Here is a 15,500-nt window from a genome sequence, read left to right on the forward strand (position 1 = left end):
CAGAAATCCACCTGCCTCTGCCTCCCAAGTGCTGGGATTAAAGGCGTGCGCCACAACGCCCGGCTTGTTCTTTTTATTTTAATTTGTTTTTTTCTTTTTCTTTTTGGAGGGGAAACTGGGAAAGGAGATATCATATGACATGTAAATAAAGAAAAAATCTAATAGAAAAGGACAAAAGAATCTTCTTTTATTCTGGAAGACAAAAATGGAAGAAAGCACCAATTAATTCACCTCATGTAGACTATTCAAAGATAAAATGCTTTTGCAAAAATGCTGTGACACTCACACTTTATAGGATACCACAGGTATATTTCTTTAATCAAGAAAGATTTAAGGTTTCCTAATATATTTTGGCTGGAAAGCACATGAATAGCTTCAGAGTCCTGTGTTTATCTGTGGTGAAAGATTATGTGTGAGATGGCAGTTATGTGTCACTATGTCTGTTGCCCTAAGTATAGTTTTAATTCTATCTTCATCACTTCCTGTACCTTAAGTGTTTTCTCGATTTTTAGAGAAGAACTCCAGCATGACTTTAAGTAGCAGAATGACATGTCATCGTGTGGGCGTTTGGTAATTTATTAACCCTCATGTTTAATAGTTGAGTGATTTCTATTGTGTTGCTGATATAAATATGTATTAATGTTATAAGATATATATTTTGTCCTCACCTAGGTTTTTTTTTGATAATTACCAAAAAGTAAAATTACCAAAAAAAAAAGTCTTATAAAGATTTGTTTTATTTCCTATGTGTGAACATTCTGCACGCATGTATGTGTGTGCACCACAAGTGTCTCTGGCTCTCGTGGCAGTGAGAACAGCTTGTGAGTCACTGTGAGGGTGTTGGGAATTGATCTCAAGTCCCCTGCAAATGCTCTTAAACACTGAGCCATCTCTCTGGCCCCAAGAAATTTTAAAACAATTAACACAAGTAGAATTTCCATGTCTGAAGTAGTTGTCAAGTTTTCTCTTTTTTTGTTCAATCCATACTTTAGTTTTAAAAGGTGCAGTCAGTCTAAAAATAAATAGGATAAAAAGAAAATTCTTCTTATCTAACCTCCTTGTCATCTCAGAACAGCTACTTCAGTTTTAAGTTCAATTCATTCTTTCACTTATTGCTTCCATTAAAATTTGGGTTTAGTGATCATATTTTCAGTTTTCAAAGCAATTCCATATTCTCTGAATGACTCGCAGAACTTAGGAATTACAATATTTAGGGTTTTGTATAACAAAACTCTAAATTATACAAAGTAGACAAATTAAAGCCAGCCAAAAGAAGAGACACACTGGACTAAGTCTAAATTAACTATAAAACATAAAATATACTCTCTCAACAAATGAACTTTTTAATGACGTTGGATTAAGCCTGGGAAGGTTCCCAGAGTGAGGCTTCTGTCATCCTCAGGGATGCATTCGCCTCTTGTCACTTGAAGCATGTTGCCAACCAGAGAACCTCAGCCTCACTTCAGTGTCTAGGGTTTTATTAAGGTTTCATTACATAGGCTTGATTGACTGAATTATTGTCCAAGTGCTGTGACATCTAGTCCTCTCACTCCCAAGTATTGGAGTGAGATAGGGGTTGGGCTAATATCAGGTGGCTCAAAGCCCAGCTCTCTAATCATGTGCTTGGTCTGTTTGGTGTGGTGAGCCTCCATCCTAAGTTACCTCATTAGCATTCACTGCAGCCTTTGGCCAGAGGAGTCTACTATGAGTAACAACAGACATGTCCACCACTTGAGAAATTCCTAGGATTTAGAGGTTGCCTCGCAGTAACCAGGGGTAAAGTCTAGCCAAACCTTTTATTACACATATAAATTAAATATTGTATCAGTATATTACAAAAATTGTACACTTTAGATTATTTTTTGTAATCTCTAGTATTTATAATCTATCATGAAAGCATCCATCTATTTAACAAGTAACATAAAATGTTTAATTTACTTTAGACTAACTATAAAACATATAATATACTCTCTCAACAAATGAACTTTTAAATGACATATATTTGAATAGGGCCCAAGTAGTTATGAAACTATATACTACATTTAACTGAGCATTCTGGTGTTTTTTTTTTAAAGCTGTTGCAACTCAGTTTCAAAACCCTTATGTTTTATATCTAAACATTAAAGAAGTTACTGTTATGCTTTTATAACAAGGGGGAAGGGTTATTGTGGTGTTTGGAAATGCTTCTCTAAAATGATGCATCTCAGGGTCTTTAATATTTATATATCCAAATATATGAAAACTTAGTGGGTTATAGTCATCAATCTATTTTCTTTTGTGGAAACACTAGCATTATAAAACTAATGCTTGTGTTTCTACTATCCTGTTGGCAGCGATGGTAACTCATGAGAGTAATAAACTGTTTCAACACAACACTCCACCATGCCAATAGTGAAAATGTAGTTGGAGTATTTAGGGTTATCATGCAGATCCATTTATTCTTCATAAATTAAATGAACTATATCTATATTCTGCCAATGTCTTCTTGTTCTTGCTCTAGAGAGTTCTTTATTAATCAACTTTATTTACATATAATTAGAGTATAAGAAACGTGAAGAGTGTAGTATACAATACTAGCCAAGCCCACAGGAGCCTTCATGTGCTAATGTGTTCCGGATATATCTCACACTATCATTGTAGTTTCAAGCTATGTACAACTTTTTATTCAAATGGCAATCTAACTCGCTGTCTATTCTGCCAACCCCTGACTCTCCACTGCAGCGTTTAGTACAGCAATGTTGCTAACATACACTTGGCTCTGCAGTGACTTCAGAGACACCGAACTGAGACCTCCAGCGATGCTGGCAAAGGGAGATGCTGTGAATTTTAGCACTGACAATAACTACAAAGACAAACACATGAGCATGCACACTTAGGAAAACAAATGAGGGAGATTTAAATAAATTTTAACAGAATATTTGAAACCTCAATAAATTTGGGGAGAAAAAAACAGCCATGAGCTCTCAAGAGGACAAAATTCACTTTGTGTTAGGGCCATCTGTGCATATTTCCCTACCGTGTCAACACCATGATCCCACCAGCTTGATGGGTTTACTGGGTTCAGGAACCTTTCACTAGTCAAATATTTTTGTTTTACAATTGCTTGATAAAACTAGGCAAATAAATTTCTCACGAAAATCCTCTGAGCTAGAAATTCTAAAGAGACAAGGAACAAAGAAAGATCAAAAGCTCATTTTATTCTTGAATTAAAGTTGCACAAAACCATAAATCAGGCAAAGTTCTCCTGAAACCATCAGAGCTCACACTTTTACAGTCTGTTAAATGTATAACCCAAATATTTCCTATTGAAAGATTCATCTAAATGGATAGTTGATTAGTTGACACTGAATTTCCTCATTCATTCTCTTGCTAATTTGCATTTTTCAAGATGAATTGATGGCTAGGATATAAATACTATTTTATGAATGACTTGCAGGTTATTTTTACTTTTGGTCAAAAACTTCTACTCATTTTTGGAGGCCCTGGTTCAGACTCACAGCTTTCTTGGGCTCTCAGATTGTTCTAGCCCACAGTCAGCTCTCCTTGTCTTCAGTTTTAATACTGACTCACCTAATCTGTGTGCTTTGATATTGTTTGGACACTTACCTGACCACTTGTAGTTTACTATAAGAGATGGGTATAAACAAAGCTATGGGTTGTCTATGACCCTCAAGCAATCATATGGGTTAACTGATACATTTTATCAACGGGACAAGAGTAATATTAGTGGGGTTGTTATATTGTATTTGAAAGTAGCAAGAGCTATCTATACCATATAGCACAAATTTCCCAACAGGGTATTATCAGTTAACTCAAAGAATATACATAGCATATAAATGAAGACTTGCTATAAAGAGGGCTTTTCCAGGTGTGCCCCAGTTCCCCAGTAACGACTTGGAAGCTTATTGTTTATTAATAAAACACCTAGACCTTTAGCTAGGCCTGTTCCTGACTAGTTCATAAGTCAGTTGTCCCTTTTGTCCTCTTCTATGTCTGCTGCATGGCTGGTTGCCTCTCCTCAATTTCATACCACTGACTTTCTCAGAGTCCATATGGACTCAGAGTCCCGGAGTTCCTCTGCCAGATGTCTCACCTTCTAATCCTGCCTCAGCTTATTGGCCATCAGCTTTTTATACTGACCAATCAGAAGGTGCCTTAGACAGACAAGGAAGGACAGAGACACAAATTTATACAGTGCATATAAACATTATCCTTACAGCATCGAGCTTGAAGGACAGCCCCTTAATGAGTCCAACATTCTTTCTTTTAACTCAATGCCACATTATAGCCTTTAGATCTGTTGCATGGGCCCCTGAGTGTATCTCTCCAGTTCTAGTGCTGACCTGAGGAGGAAGAAAAGATTGTCTCCACTTCCATAATGGTTAATATGGATCCTCAATTTAACAAGATATAGAATCACCCAGAAGACAAAACCTTGAGGGCATATATGAAGGCATTTCTAGATTAGACTAATTGAAGTGTGAAGATTTATTCTAAATGTGAATGATACTGTCCTACAGGTTGGAGTCACAGATTCAATAAAAAAGAGAAAGTGAGTTATGAGTTTACATGTTTAATATCAGGAAATTCAATGGTCTGGTTGCTTTGTACAAATCTACCACTGCCCTGCTCCACTGAAAAGCCTTTTATTCTGTTTTAGAATGTGCATAGCCTCTGGTGTAAACATGCTTGTGAGAACTAGCATAGGAAATGCAGCCATCCACCATATGAGATACAAGACTCTAATTTCAACATATGAGATACAAAATTCTAATTTCTAAAAAGGAACTTTCCATAGGCCCTAACAATACCAACACCTCAAAGGAACAGAGAGGGGGTAAAAATAAATTGTAAAACTTAAGTTCCTTCTCAGCTCCATGCCTGGTTACTACTTTCAGACATTTTGGCTCTGGAGGGTTTCCAGCTGAGAACATACAGTCCTTTAATAAATGGGAGATCTCAGTTAACATGAGTAGCACCTCCATCCTTTCTATGAATCAGATAGAAATACACACACACGCACGCACATGCACACGCGCACACACACACACACACACACACACACACACACACACACACACTTGCCACCTCTGTGCTTTGGAGTCACCCAAAAAATTCATTAGTAGAAATTTCTCTTGGCTTCAGTTTCCTCCCCCAAATAACATGGTTCTCCTTGAAATGGTGTCTAATGTCCTATCAGGTTCTTGCATTCTGAACTTAACTATCCACTTTTTCAGATAGATAGTAAAATTATTTGCATGTCCCCTCCCATAGTCTTCCACATTTGGAGTAAAGGTAGGGCCTCTGAACAATGCTATAGCACTTTCTCTGTTTGCATTCACCAGCTTGCTGACACTAAGTTTATGTCAGTAACTAATTTTTATCTCATCAAAGCATGATTTATCTTTAGCTCAGACCCACCCTTTGAACTCCAGACTTGCACAAAAGAGCCAACTCCATTTGGATATCTAATGGACCTCATACACTTGTTCCTTTGAGGTATAAGGGCTTGCTGACCTCAGACAAAGTAAATCTTAGACTTATTCTGATTTTCAGCCTCTATCTCAACCTCAGAAACCTCATTGTCTTGTAATTTCTGCCCTCATCACCCTTGAGCCTTTTCTCAACAAAGCAGCTGGAATAGTCCTCTCAAGGCTTAGGTCACGTCTCTCTCATGCCCAGACATTGTGGTTGTATGATTTTCTCACCTGATCCATCTTCCACCTCTTTCAGAGGAAGATCCCAGGCCAGTGTCACTCTGGATCACTGCTTCACCTCCTTTCTCCCCATCGTTTCGTCCTTCACTGTATTCCTACACAGTATCCTCCAAGATGCTTCATAAACATAAGAAGCATGCTTGGCTTCAGGAACTTTGCACTTTACTCTTCCTGCTGCCTTAAACAGTCTTCCCCCAGACAGCCACGTCCTCACTCAGACATCTACGTTAGCCATTATCAAAAATTCTAAGCCAGTGAGATGACACAGTTGATAAAAGTGTTGCCTTGCAAACCTGACAACCTGAGTTTAATCCCCAAAACTCCCTGAGAAAACTGTATTGCCTGTAGCTTTTACTTTATCTAAGGTCCCAAAATGGACCTTACTACCATCCCCCACCGAGATTCCCTTGAATCCACAAATAAAAAACAGACACACATGTTGTTCAATTTCAATTCACCTTATTGGCTCAACTGTTGAGCATTATAAATCTCCCACAGTTATTGTGCTCTCCCCAATATTCTTAGCTCAGCACCCTAAATCTTTCCTCAACTTTAGTTGCTCAGTTACCTTTAGTCCCAGCTCAACATCCCCAACCTCCTGCCTATAGAAGTGGCCTGTGGTTGCTCTACCTGAGGTCTCACAAGGCTGCTTGACTTTTCTCCCTCCCAAGCATGGTAAACTCAGACCTGGAAGTCCCTCCTATCCATTCACCCAGCAATTGGCCTACAACATCTTTACTGATAGATCAAGAACCAACTGAGAAACAGGACCTTAGCAACCCTAACCACCCCTACAAAACTGGATGTGATGGTGCAACTATAATTCCAAAACTCATATGGCAAGATTCAAAACAGAGACAAGGAAATCAACTGGAAACTCACAGTTCAGTTCACATGGCACACACTTGAATAGATGCAAGAGAGACCCTGCCCTAGCAAGGTGTAATGAGAGAACCAGCTCCCAACAGTGGTCCTTTGATCTCCACATACACATCATGGTATGTGAAGCTCTGCACTCACACATACTAATCACATACAAACACACACACACACACACTGAAAACTAAATAATTTTTAGAAAGAAAATTGAAGCTTCTACCTAGCCCCCTAGAAATACCCTTTACCTCTTGTTCTTTTCTCCAGCATGTATAACCACTTAACATACTATATATACATATTTTATTTATTATTTATTTGCAATAGTGACCTCTTATCTACAGTTTTGTTTTCCATTATTTCTGTTATCTGAGGAAACCACAGACAAAAATATTAAATGAACAATCCCAGGAGCAAATAATCATAATTTTAAATTGTATACTGGCTTGAGTAGTATCAACCTCTCTGTCACATCTGGGACATGAATTATCCCTCTGTCTACTGTGTCCATCCTTCCATATCCTCACTACCTATCCATTCATCTCCAAGCATTCATCTCAGCCACCAAATCAAGTTGTCCCAGTACTGCAATGCTGTAGGCAAGAACTCCTAACTCCACTCAATAATGCTCCCAACATACAACAGTAGTGGTGATGGCAACCCAGATGTTCTAAAGAAAAGTGACAACTCAAAGATAGACAAATACAGTACAATTAAAGAAGGGGTAAAATGACGGGAAGGAAAGCAAGAAGAAACTATATTCATTTAACTTTTATTATACTCTATTGTTAGGGTTGTTTTATTTCAGTATTACTATTGTTACTCTCTTGTGATTAATTTATAAATTAAACTTTTATCACAGGTATGTTTGAATAGGAAAAACACAGCATATGTAATGTAAGGTTATATACTATCATGATTTTAGGTATCTTGTGGATATCTTAGCATGTATCCCCTATGAAGAATAGCAAGTTACTGCGGTTATTTGCCTATTCTTTCTCTCTGCCCCCATGTCTCTATCTCTCTATCTTTGTCTGTCTGTTTCACTGTGTATTTCTGTCTCTCTCACACACACATCCACACACACTAATTCTACGTGATTTAAATGTTTCCTCATTGTTGTGTCTCTAGTACCTAGATTTGTGCCTAAGCACATAGTAATCACCTAATACTTACAAACAAACCAATGAATTATCTCAGTTGGGACCATGTTTGTGAGTTATTGATGAAAATTGGGAAAGAAACTAATCACAATTTACATGTTCGGTGCACACTATTAGTATCCTGTTTTTACGGCCATATGACTATCACTAAGTGAACATTGATAGATGACACATACTTCAGCTTCCCAGAAGATGAGAGTTGTAAGCCATAGAAGGAAGATTGCATTTATTCTTATTACACCATCTTTAGGACACCAAAAATTTATGGGAGTACATTTGAACTTCTCTGGAAGGCATGATGGGTAAACCAATTTCAAGCAGTTTGGGAATTCTATACTGAGTAGGCCAAGTCTTCTTTGCACCCCAAGGGCCCAGCCTGTCATCATCATGTCTGGCACAAAGCAAAGACTCCAGAGCCAGAGTACTTGAAGTTGAATCCATCAATGATTGAGCACCTTCCTTGTCCATGTCTTTCCAAGACCAGAGGCAGCCAAGAATGTGCTGTGAGCTTTGTGTGGTTCTAGGAGAATATGTGAGTTTGTTCTCACATGCAGCTTTGATTTCCTCATTGAACAATCTTCACACAGTGTATAGACACTGACAGGATATTGGCTTAGGTGAAGATTCAACTGCTGAGATTTCATATTACAGTGTTTCTAAAGGAAGTGTTGCCCCAGGCCTGTTGAGTTCTCTGGAGAAATCTGCATGGGATGTGTGCCCTGAGCAGAGTTTACGGTTTGTTCCTCACACATGGGACAGCTATCTGTTTGCATAGCCATGATCTCCTTCAAAACAAGTACTGTACTGGCTTTACCCTTCCTTCTCCAGGATCTGATCCAGAGCACAGGACTCTGCTCAGAAAGCCTGTTGCTCGTCATTCCACTTCAGACAGCTCTCAGGGGGACTCCTGTTTCCTTTTTGAGACAAAATGATAATAGTGTACATTTAGTTTACAAATAGTCTTTATGAATAAGTTATTAGTAGTAAATTCTTTTGTTTTAACAGAGAAAGAAGGAAACTATTAACCTGCCATTTTCTTACTCAAGTTCTCTGATAGCATAGTTCAACTTCTGGTTTTCAGCATCATATGGCAAACAAATATTCCAAGACAACCCAAGTCCTTTTGGTGAAAAAAAGAGATATGAATGTGATGGACATCAATCATAAAGACAAAATATTAAAAACGCAATTTTGTGGTGCTTAAGTAAGAATTTTAAAGTTACAAAGTTTGAAAGTTACAAGAAATTATTGAGCAACTGAGTCTTGGAGAATTGTGCACAGTGGTCAAAAGTCAGCCAGTAGCAATAGAATCACATTGGTTTCCAAATCCTGGCCCTAATACTGTGCACTTAGTGTCCCAGACCAAGTCACTTGATCTCCCTGAATCTCAGTTTCTTTATCCCAGAACTGTAAATAAAAACAGAGCCTACAATTGTGGCTTGTTATCAAGAGCAAATAGAATAACATCTATGAAGAGTTTACTTAGCACAGTGACTATGCTAAGAGCTCAGTGAGGCACAGTGACTGCTGGAGCTATTAGTTGCCTTCTTGTTGTTAATCAAGCCTTCCTGAATCTACCATTCAGTCTTTGCCCCAGGTCTAGCTCCCATCTAACCTCAGAGTATCTCCATCTTTCATGCCATGGCTATACTCTACTAAGGATATCTGTTAACCTTGTGCCTCCATTAACCCAAGGAAATTCTTATACATCTTCTCTCCTGACTTTAGGGGCAGGTGCTTCTTCAGTGGATTTTGACAATTCCCTCCTTATATTCTGCCTTAAACTTTGCCATGTGCTGACCTTGTAATTCTAGCATCAAGGCTTATGCCCAGATTAACCACAACATTTTTCCTCACTTTTTTAAGAGAAATATTCTTTATTTGTTTGGGGGGTTGGGAGGTTACAGGGAACATGAGTAAGAAGCAAAGAGATTCTCCACACGTCCTCTGAAACCCTCCTCTCCAGTTTCCTCATTGTTAACTTCTTGCAGGGCATCTGTTGTAACTGGTGTGCCAATATTAACACATTGTTTATATTACAGCTGTTTTGTTGAACATTCCTTTATGCCTATTTTGGTCCATTCTTTCCATGGATAGCCCTACTTCCTCACTTAGCATCCTTTTCATTTGATGGCCCTTCCTTCTAATATTTGCTCATATTCTATCCAAGTTATTAAGCCTGTGCTGAGTCTCCTCACTAGCTTCACTGTACAATATGTTCTCAAGGCCATCTCCACATTCTAAAACAATACAGTCTCCATGTGTACATTTAACACACTGCTTGCCTGGCTGAATCTACACTGTCTTTCTTAGAGTAGCCGACCAATATATGATCCTCAACAAATTTAACCACAGGAAGAATTCATAAGGAGGGCAAGTCACACTGTTTTTCTCATCCTGGCCTGAGAACTGTTCAACCTGACTCCATATTCACTGTTACTCTTGGCCAAAGGGAATAGAAACTAAGACCCTATGGCTCCCACAGCCCCTCTTCTTACAATACCCTCATTAATCAATTAGCCCACTAGCCAATGATAGAACATCTGCAAAAGGCTCTAAGTGGGCAAAGAAAGGGCTATTGGTATAAAGAGATAATGGAATCATCCTCATCAGAAGTTGACTTTCTATTTCCCTGTTACACATGTGATTGATATTCCTGGAGTCTCAGCCCAGAGTTGTCCTCCTAGCAATAGCCTATACCTGTATTGTTGCTTTACTTGGATTGATCACCAACACCAACAAAACTTGGAACTCAAGGCCTGCCAAGACCATAATGTTAGAAACCTAATGTTCAGGAACTATGTGTTGTTTTATTTAAAACTTTCATATCCAATTTGTTGATTATGAGTTTCAGGTCAATGACACATTTGTTCTATAGCAATATGACTCAGTTTGACTAGTTTTAGTAAAATAGATATGAACATAGCCCAATTAGAGGACTACACTTTGCTTATTTACATGACCGTGCAAATGAACTTTTCAGCCGTCCATCAGATGCTTTGGCAACTGTGCTCCTATATCAAACTATCATTTTATTTTTCTGATTCATAGGAACTTGGTTAGAAAAAAAGAATCTCTGGCACAATTTTCAAATCACAGAGGGGATTTACTATTTCCTCCCAAGTTAAAAATGCCTCTAGGATGTATGTTTAACTGCATTCTCACCCCATCCCACACTGCACAGAACTTACAAGCCCCAATGGAGAACTCCAGGCCAATTTTATCATTAAATAAACTCTGGAATGCCCAAGGCAAGGTTGTTAACTTGTCTCCACTACAGACTACACATCCAAATAGCCACCTCCCTTCAATGGGTTCCCACAAGGGCCGGGGTGTGTTCCATACCCACCCCCTGGCATATGGGACAATTAGACCATTATATTTGTACCAAGAGCAAGCAACCAGCTCAATTCAGTTGTGTACATAGAGATGAAAAAAGAGTCACTAAATATAGACTCCTGGGTCAATTTATTTGTCTTAAAAGTGTTTAAGGCACATAAGCAAGCCCCATCAGGTCATAAATGGTTGGCTTTGTACAATTATTGCCATACAAGTCTGGAGTGTATTCTATGTACATGAAGTTTAAAGACCTTATCAAGGTCACACCACCCAGGTAGCCTGACAAGAGCCTCACTTATTGTATCCATGACAACCCACGAGGCTAAAAACCCACCCAACACTCTCCTCCACATTGTGCCTTTAATGACTTCAGTCTTTTCCTTACTCAAAACATTATTTGATATTCCCATCCCCTCCAATAAAATATTAGAATTAATAAAACTTCTCAAGGTTCTTCTTATCCAATTCTGATTGATAAAGGAGAATGGTTACCCAGAGGACTTACTTGCCAACTGAAAGAACTCTATATTGACTCTATCTTTACAGTCACCTTGAAACCCAGTATACCTTTACCAAAACAAGTGGCTACACAAACCTATAGGTGGGCATAAAGAAAGAGGGAAATGAGAGAAGAATGAAAAGAAGAGGTAGAAAAGGGAGGGAGCGTTAGCTTAGAACCTGATTTACTTATTCATTGTTTATAGTCTATTTTCTGGTGATGGGAGAATCTCCTTACCCCTCCCTCATATCCCCACTCCCACCCCACCAAGAACTTTCTCCTGTTTATAGGAGATCATCGATCCATCCATAATTCCTAAGGGTTTTACATGACTTGTCTTGCCCCTTGCCCTCTCCAGATGAATATACTACCCCTACCTGTTATTCAGCACTCCTGAGGACAGGGTCTTAACCTATAGCAAAATAGGAAGGGGCTCCACTGCTCTGCTGCACTCAAAAATCTTAAACATAGCTGCCAATGATGAGAAAGATGGAGTGGGGTATGTGCAAGTACAATGGCCATCTGAGAGGCAACTGTGAACCTCTCTCAGTTATAAAAACAGAAAATATATAGAAACCTGGTAAGGAAGTGGAGAATAAAAAACATAGAAGCATAGGAATAAGATTGAAAAAACAACTAACTTTCAATTAGGACAAAATGGTGTAGGGTGGCTAGAAGGAGTCAAACACAACTACCCCAGAAGAGAGTCCAACTGCCAGACAGCTCCAAAGCCAGAATAAGGCAATGTTTTTGTTAAAGTTCCCACAAGTCAGGCAACCTCCAGTGGGCCTAATGACTAAAGTGTGTTGAGAGTAGGTACTGCCTCCAAGGGCCCAGTGGAGGCAATATGCCTGCTACCATCAGCCTTCTATTTCTTCTGTGTTGAGATCACCAGATTCAATCCAGCCCTCTTCTTTCTCTTGGCAGTTTGCAGGTGCTATACCTTCATGGTGAAGAAAGAGAAGAAGTGTGTGATCTACACTTCTCTACTGGCCAGCTAAGACTCAGGATAAGTCCTTGAGGTTGTCTGACTTCTGTTTCATAGATTCTCATCTGGCTAGTTGAGGTAATAACAAGAAAGCAGTATACTTAACTGATGAAGAGCCCTAGATGACAGCTCATCAACATACTAGGTAGACAAGCTTGGATCCACTTCTTAACCTCTCTATGCTTCAGCCTCCTCAAAGTAAGGGTAACAGCACATTTGTGTCAGTAAATTGAAATGAAAGAGAAACCACCGTAGTGTTTGGTGCTAAGCAGAACACAATAAAAGCAGCCATCTGAACCACAATCCATCACCACCTTAACTTACTTGGTAACAGTACTGACCTTAACCCTTCCATCACCACCTTGGCTTACTTGGTAACAGTACTGACCTCCCCTGAAAGCTCTTATCATGGGAATCTGGCTTAACCTTTCCTTCAGTTTCTATCACTAGATAAATGTACCTATCTATCACTTTGGGGAGCTTTGGGGAAGACGTTTTGCTTTCAGTTCTCAATGGATTTAGAACAAAAGAAATTGGAAAAGCTCAAGCAACTATGGAACAGCAACAACAACAACAACAAAATAAAATAACCAAGCATAGATTATTCCAAGGTTCCTGAAACGTGTGCATCTCCTAGTGGCCATCTTTCAAAATTACTGAAAGTTTATTCTAAACAGTGAAGAAAGAGTTAGGGTTAGAAAAACAAAGGCATCATGAAATTCACAGGCAAATGAATAGAACTAGAAAAGATGATCCTAAGTGAGGTAACCCAGACACAGAAAGACACACATGGCAGGCATTCACTTATAACTGGACATTAGCTCTAAAGTATAGAATAACCACACTACAGTCCACAGATCCAAAGAAACTAAGTAATAAGGGGGGCCCAAGGGAAGTGGCTTGAATCTTACTCAGAAGGGGAAACAAAATAGACATTGGAGGTAGATGGAGGGAGGGAACTGGGTGGTAGAGGAGTAGGAGGGAGAGGGAGAGACAATAAAAATTGATAAGCAGCATTTCTGGAAGTAGGCTGAGACCTGGGATATGGAAGATCGGACAGGAGTCTATGGGGTAACCTTAGCTGAGACTCCTAGTAGTAGGGTATATGGAGCCTGAATTGGCCACCTCCTATAGCTAGGTCTAACTTCCAGTGAAGGGACGGGGACATTAACCCATCTACAAAACCATCAACCTCAAAATTATCCTGCCTACAAGATGCACAGTGATAAAGATGGAGCAGAGATTGAGGGAACAACCAACCAATGACTGCCCCATCTCAAGACCCATCCCATGTGAAAGAGCCAATGATACTCTTGTTATTCTTTCAGACAAGAACCTAGCATAACTGTCTCCTGAGAGGCTCTATCAAACAGCAGATGGAAACAGATGCAGAGACCACAGCCAAACATCAGGCAGAGCTCAGGAAGTCTTGTGGAATAATGGGGGGTAGACTAGAGCAAGCAGTCAAGACACCCCAAGAAGATCTATAGAGTCAAATGTCCTGGGAGCACAGGGGCTCATAGAGCCTGGGCCACCAGCCAGGGAGTGGATTTACATATTTGTAGCAAATGTATAACTTGGTCTTCATGTAGGTCTCCTAACAGTTGGAGCACAGGTGTTGCTGACTCTCTTGCCCTCTATCGGATCCCCTTCCTCTAGCTGGTCAGGTCTCAGTGGAAGAAGATGCACTTGGTGTTCCCCATTTGACTGTAGATTCTGCAAGGAGGAAGCCAATGTCTGATCCCTCTTCTCCCAGGAGTCTAGCATCTACGCTTGAAGGCTGGGTAACAGTTTCCTAAGCTTTATTGTTAAGATCAGCCAGGCCTTACAGACCCACTCTCAGCAGCTTTGTGGTCCACCTAATCTCTCATCTGCATTGATAGTTATCAAGGATTTGACTAATTCACTATTCTGTGATGCAATGAAGATAGGGGAAATTCAACAATATTAACTTCTTAATTCAGGTCACTGAATTAAATTTTTAAGATATCCATAAAACAGAAGTACTCTATCAGCCTTACACATTTCTCTCATTCATTTTTACATGTGTAATCTTTATATCAATTATATGATCTGAGAAACATACAGATCTTAGATGGAATTTTACTGGTTTAAAAAAAAAACACTATTAAAGTAAATGAATAGATCGTTGTTTTCTCAGAAACTAGGTCAGTTGGCCACTAACGCATAGAAGGTGGAAAAAAAGAGGCAGAAGTCAAAACTGGCTCAGACCTCTCCTGAGTCACTTGCCTCTGGCAATGATATGTACATGTGTGCCAAAGTGCCACTGTCCCCATGAGGAAGAAACAGCTATACCCTCTCCTGCCATATGGCCAGGACAAAGTCCAAACTAAGAAAGCATCCATGATCTAGGGTTCGCATCCCAGGGGCCCTAACTTGAGTCTAGAGGACATTTGTGAGAAAGGACACACGGAATGTAATAACTGCCAGCTGGAATATTTTACTTCTCTTTTAATATTGACCTAGTACCAGTGTGCCTGGTCCCAAACCCACAAAAGGACATTGCGCCCTCCTGTTTGACAGCAAATGCATTCAAACCGCACCTACACTTTAAAAATTGAAATAAAAGGCTTTCCTTAATTTTAAACTCCCATCAAGTTATTTTTACTTTTATTTACCACCAAATTTTAAAACGTTTTTGTCTGTCTCTGAATAAATTAGAGCTAAGGTCCATTTAAGTCATTATTCCCAGGGATGGCATTCACAAAAGTTAATGACTGAAATATCATTAACCCAGATGGAATATGCATGGTCCAGAGTGGCAGCATCCAGGCAGAGCCAGTGAGGCTATGCTAGGGGCTCCAATGAGCAGCAGTCCCTCGCCAGCTCTACAGGGTCAATCAGTGAGGCATCCAGCCTAAGCACAGGGCATGAGTGAGAGCTTCCTGTTTTCCCTG

At 39.5% G+C, this 15,500-nt stretch overlaps 1 long non-coding RNA gene across 1 annotated transcript in view; it reads right to left on the reverse strand.

Annotated features, from left to right (window-relative positions):
• Nucleotides 1-7,949: 7,949 nt before the first annotated feature.
• The window catches only part of LOC116080182, an 11,939-nt gene continuing 4,388 nt past the window's right edge, over nt 7,950-15,500 (reverse strand). The window contains exons 2-3 of the long non-coding RNA XR_004114348.1: nt 8,783-8,876; nt 7,950-8,670 (exon numbers count right to left, since the gene is read on the reverse strand). This is a non-coding gene — a long non-coding RNA (uncharacterized LOC116080182). The remainder of the gene's footprint in view (nt 8,671-8,782; nt 8,877-15,500) is intronic.

Source organism: Mastomys coucha, unplaced genomic scaffold (genome assembly GCF_008632895.1).
Source record: "Mastomys coucha isolate ucsf_1 unplaced genomic scaffold, UCSF_Mcou_1 pScaffold6, whole genome shotgun sequence".
Classification (NCBI taxonomy): Eukaryota; Metazoa; Chordata; class Mammalia; order Rodentia; family Muridae; genus Mastomys; species Mastomys coucha.